Source organism: Sphaerodactylus townsendi, linkage group LG03 (assembly GCF_021028975.2).
Source record: "Sphaerodactylus townsendi isolate TG3544 linkage group LG03, MPM_Stown_v2.3, whole genome shotgun sequence".
NCBI lineage: Eukaryota > Metazoa > Chordata > Lepidosauria > Squamata > Sphaerodactylidae > Sphaerodactylus > Sphaerodactylus townsendi.
Window position 1 is genome coordinate 143,712,616 of NC_059427.1, and position 6,158 is coordinate 143,718,773.

The following is a 6,158-nucleotide window of genomic DNA, read 5'->3' on the forward strand; positions in this document are numbered from 1 at the left end:
CACCCCACCCTTGGTTTTGTGGAAACTGAAAGAAGCATATGTCAATATTGTCGACTGGGGGTGGGGATGGGGGCGCGGCATCAGAGGCTCTGGATGCCCGTGTGAAGTTTCCTAGTCCGACCGGTCCGACCACATTCTAGAAGGGGACAGAGGCTGTGGCCTGAGTGCCAGTGTTTGGTGTCGGGTTCCTGCTGTGGGCAGACAGACTGGCAGGCAGGGTCGGGGGTGGTGGGCAGGGGCCCTTTGTGATCAGCAGTCTGAGCTGGAAACTGGAAGCAAAAGGGACCGAGACAGAACGCACCAGGATCCTAGAGAGAGCCACCGTGGTGTAGTAGTTAAGAGCAGGTGCACTCTAATCTGGAGAACTGGGTTTGATTCCCCGCTCTGCCACTTGAGCTGCGGAGGCTTATCTAGGGAACCAGATTAGCTTGTGCACTCCAACACATGCCAGCTGGGTGACCTTGGGCTAGTCACAATTCTCTCGGAGCTCTCTCGGCTCCACCCACCTCACAGGGCATTTGTTGTGGGGGCAGGGAGGTAAAAGAGATTGTCAGCCCCTTTGAGTCTCCTTACAAAAGAGAAAGGGGGGAGAAACATCCAAACTCTTCCTCTACTTCTTCTCAGGAAGGGGTCTCCAACATTGTGCCCTGTGGTATCACGTTGCCCATCAACACCTTTCCAGGCATCCACTCAGAAGGCAAGGGAGCCAGGTAAACCCAGCAGGGACTCTGATTGGACAGTGGAGATCTGATAGCTGCACAGGTTTTTAAAGAAAATTGTTTGGGTCCGAATTTCAGAAGTGCCCACAGGTTCAGAAAGGCGAAGAACCCCTGATTTATGGTCTACCGCTAAAACAAAATGGTGGGCAGGGGGGAAGCATAGCCTGGCCCCTTGCTTCTCTGACAACTAGCTTGAACACGAAGAAGAAGAAGAAGAAGATGAAGAAGAAGAAGAAGGAGGAGGAGGAGGAGGAGGAGGAGGAGTTTGGATTTATATCCCCCCTTTCTCTCCTGCAGGAGACTCAAAGGGGCTTACAATCTCCTTTCCCTTCCCCGCTCACAACAAACACCCTGTGAGGTGGGCGGGGCTGAGAGAGCTCCGAGAAGCTGTGACTCGCCCAAGGTCACCCAGCTGGCGTGTGTGGGAGTGCCCAGGCTAATCTGAATTCCCCAGATAAGCCTCCACAGCTCAGGCGGCAGAGCAGGGAATCAAACCCAGTTCCTCCAGATCAGAGTACACCTGCTCTTAGCCACTACGCCACTGCTGCACTACAAAGCCCACTCTGCGCAACCAAAAAAGCCCACGTCATCCATTCAACACTATTTATTTACCTAAGGCCTCTCCGAAGCCAAGGTTTCAAAAACTCTTTGCAGTTGTTCTATCTAACTCTTAGTGGCAGAGCAGGACCAAGGCCCGTGGTGTTAGGTCTTGGAACCTTAAGCCAATAAGCGGACTCTGAAGGATCAATCAGCAGTGTTTATTGATGAGGTATTCAAGCACCACACTTTCAAAGCCAGTTCTAAAGAAACTGGCATTTGCAGACCCAGATATCCCTTAACAAATCCCCCCTCCCAACCTCCCAGAGGAATCAAGACTGCCCCAAGGTCAGCGACAATTGCGAAGGAGCCATCTGGTCTTCTGCCCACAACAAGATAAGAGTTGTAATTCTTTTCTCACGGACGGTCAAGACAGGGGGAGCCTAGTTTACTACAAAGCATACAGAGTCATAAAGCATAGGTCAAGGAAAGTCATAACATATAGCAGGCTGGCTACATATATCAAAGAGGCATTGATTGGTTATATCTGGTGATTACATAGTTCCAAGAATACATTTTGTTTACTCCTATACTCATCCCCCTGACACGTAGCCCTTGACATATTAACCACATGAAAAGTGTACTTGTCTAAACCAAAGATCCTTATTTCATTTTATTGATATTTATTGACAACATTTGTATCCCACCTTTCTGCTCTTACAGTGGCCGCCAAGCAGCTAACGATTTAAAACATGGACGATGAAAGCGTATTTCAAAGCCATTCAAATCAACCCCTCCCCCCAAACATGCGCCATTAAAATAAATTAAAATTTGAGTAAAAACATATGCAAAGACATACAAACAGCAATGCAAACATTGGTCAGGAAGGAGGGACCGCTAAAGGAATGCCAGTCAAAGCAAAAATGTTTTCACTTTCTGGCACACGACAGCAGCAGCAGAGGATAGATGGATCTCCCTGGGGAGAGAGTTCCAGAGCTTTGGGGCCATGACTGAGAAAGCCCTGCCCAGGTTGCCAACTGTCCTACGAAGAGGAGGAGGAGGAGGTAGACACCAAAGGTAAGGGCAGATATCAAAGCTCCCAACATGTGGGTGCCAAGGAACCGGGCCCAATTCTGGGTACTGACAAACATGGACGGAAATGAAAAGCATAAAAGATGGAAAGGGCGGAAAAGTCAAGTGTCCCATGTCATGATGCCCCATCCAGGGCTGCTGCTGCAGCTGCTGGAGAGCCAGCTCAGCATCTAGAGCGGCCAACACTGTGTTGAGAAATTCCTGGAGAATTGGAGGGCGCAGCCCGAGGGGGCGGGCTGGGGAGGGGGCTCTGCAGAGCATAACGCCGTACAGTCCGGCCTCCACAGCAGCCATCTCCTCCTGGGAAATTGATTTGTCATGTGGAGATCAGTTGGAATTCTGGGAGCTCTCCAGGCCCCACACGGAGGTTGGCAACCGTAGGTCCACTCAGCATTCACCCCACAAAGGCCACTGTCTTCCCAGGCTTGTTGTACAACCCATAATGAGTCTGTCGTGTCTCTTTTGTTCCTTTTCACCTGGAGACAGAATGCAGCCAGAATAAAAGGGGCTGGGAACTCTGGGATTGTCAACACCGCGCCTCGCCTCCCGCTGAACAAACAGCCCAGCCCAGAAGCGGCTGGCCAGGTCCACAGAACAGCCCCTCCGCCCTCAGGGCATTGTTGCCAGGTTGAAACACTCACGGCCCTCATGCTCCGTCACACAGCAGGGCTTCAGAAGCAAAGCCACGAGGGATACCACCCTCTAGGAGGGACCTGGAGTTCCACTGGAATTTCCACGGATCTCCAGACTTCAGAGGTCAGACCCAGTGGTGGGATCCAAAATTTTTAAAGTAAGCCAGGGTTCCCAAGTGGTGGTGGGATCTAAACTGTATGTAGCCGTGGGCTAAGGGCACGACGCTTCCAGCTTTGTTCCTAGCCAATGGGTGATCGGTATTCAGGCTGGACCAGCCTGGGGTTCACGGCTGCCAACTAGGTTGACGGGTCCCCCATCCCAAGAACTGGTGGTGGTATGGAGGGGATAGGATGGCTAGATCCAGAAACCACTGAGAGACTCCCAGAGGTGGGAGCTGGGAAGAGGGGTACCCACTGGGGCCACCCCAACCTTCAAAGCACCCATTTCAGTGGTGGGATCCAAAATTTTGGAAGCAACCGTTCCCATGGTGAGGTGGGATTTCAAACTGTGGCGTTAAGCGCCATATGGGGCTCAGAAGGCAGGGGGGGCATTCAGGGGCATGCGGCTGGGCATTCCCATGGGGCGGGGCATTCCCATGGGTGCAGGGCTGTGGCAAGGATGCAGCTGCCTGCGCCCGGTCCTTGAGAAGTGAGGAGGAAACAAGTACGCACTTAGGCGCCCAGGCTGCCATGCCACGCCCGGTGCACCTCCTGGCTAAACGGCTTACCCAAGTTCTGCAGCGCTACTGGGCTGAGAGGAGGGGCATGACGAAGGCAAAAATCATCGTGGCAAAATCACCCATTAGTAACCCCCCCTTCTGCGGCACAATAATAACACCAATAATTAGTAAAACCCTACTCTCCGTGGAACCTGTGAGAACCTGCTGGATCCCACCTCTGATCAGACCCCTTGCAGAAAATGGCTCCCTTGCAAAGTGGACTCTGTGGCATCATTATGGTTATTGTCAGCTGTCCTGAACCAAGAGGAAAAGGGGGATAAAAATGCTTTACTAAAACAAAGAAAGAAATATACACTGACGAGTCCCATCCCCAAACCTCACTCTCCTCCTTGGAGATTTTCGCTCCCAACATTTTTCAGGAATTTCCCACCTTGGAGTAAAAGCTAACCTCTAAAAAAAATGTGGTTTATCATTTCTTTATCTGCATGGTTGACACCACAGGGAAATGGGACATATTGGGCAAATTCTCCCTCCCGTTAACTGCCCCTGTCAGATCTACGACCCCACTCGACAGCAGACTCTGGATGTATTGAAATGAACATCAAGCACCTGGCTTCTGCAAATGCCCTTAGCTTTATTCCCTCTATTGCCCACTCCCCACCCCTCTTACTTTACTACACAAAGTAAAAGCAGGGAAAGTGGAGGAAAACGAAAGTCAGTTCCCAAGGTGTATGGAAAGATACAGAGCCATCTGTCCAACCCCCCCCCCCCCTCTTCTCTGGGAAGGCCAGAGATGCCGCTGTTATCTACAGTTGTTAGCACAGAGAAAACAAGAAAAGCAACAAAAGATTCAGCAACCCAGAAGGCCCCATAAAGGGGCAGCAAGGCCCAGATAGTAAGCACCCCCAACACACGGACAGCACCACCACCACCACCCCCGGTTTGAGCAATGCTCCAAAAGAGTTGGTTAGGGATTGCTGTGCTAATTCATGCATTGTAAAGTCCTGAACCCCCCTCCCCCCATCCATCATCCACCACATGTATCTGCTCTGGTCCCCTTCCGATCAGACACACCACGGCAGGAGTTCTGCACTGTGGCCTTTTAACTGCCAGGTGTGTAGAGGTCAGCTCAGGGCTGTGTTGGGTGGGGAGAAGACGATGAAGCCTTCCCCACCTCCAAAGCATGTGCCTGATTTGAAAATGAAACTGATGTCCGCTTCTTTGATTCACTCCCCCAACAACTCCCCTCTGAGGACATTTCAAGTTGGCAAAACCGCCTTGTATAACACAGTGGCCAATTACGCACAAGGCATCTGCCGCGCGATGGGGGCAAATGTCTGTCACATCAAGATCTCTTGTACGGATGTATTTCCTCCAGCCCCGCTTTCACTGTCTAGTCTCCCCGCGGCAAGCGAGACCACTTCTAGCACAAATTTTAATTTTGCTTCATCACCAGAGCAGAGAGATTTTCCAGTGAGCACAGCTTTGCCCTGGACCCTTTTCCTTAGCCTGCGGCCATCCTGCCTAGCTCTACCCTTCCCGATCCTTGTTCATGCCTTCCCTTTTGCCCCGTTCCATTTGCCAGCTCCTTCCTGCTTCTCTGATGCTCATTTTGATATATCAATGTATTGATATAACAGAGTTGGCTTTTGCAAGGAACAGCACAAGCACAGTCTGTTTCTGGCTCCAGCCCATGTCCCCACTCTGCTTCTGCCCTCTTCTGCCCTTGGCAGCAGAGAGAGAGGGAGACAGAGACACAGAGAGAGAGAGGAGGGGAAGAGAAGAGGTGTGGGGAGAAGATCAGCTCTATTGTATTGGGACTACTGAGTGTTATGAGATCTGTGCCTTTAAGAAGGGCAAAGTTAAGAGAACCAGAAAAGAGGCCCGTTGAGACTACCTGCCAGGAGGACTGGGCTGCCTCCTCGCGAGTAAACAGAGAAATGCAAGGAGACCACATTTCAGCCCCACCACACAGCTAAAAGGCCTGAGGTAACTGTTCCATGAGTAATTGGCCAGTGTCTAAATTGAGCCCTCACACTCCTAGAAACTGATGAGGTTCCAGCAGGAAGTCACAGTGCACATCAGATAGAAAGTCTTGGTAGCAAGTGGATCTGAGCTTGTGAGCCAAGAAGTCCAAACGAGGAGGTCCACATTTTTCTGTACTATCTGTTTGGCAGGCTGACCTCCTGTGACCAGGTTGGTTTTTCAAGGCAAGAGGCAAACCGTGATTTGTTTTTGCCTGCCTCTGCATAGTGACCTTGGACTTCCTTGGTGGTCGCCCATACAAGAGCTGAACCAGGGGCGACACTGGATAGCTTTTGAGAACAGGGTAACCTGGGTCATCCAGGTCATGGATCCTATTTATTTACTTGGAGGGAATTAATACTCTTGCTTTTTAACTGGAGCTGTTACCTGATTAAAACTAGCACAGTCAATTAATCACATGATCTTTGGTTGATCAATCAATTGTTTTATTAAGTCTAGGTAAATTGATTAGA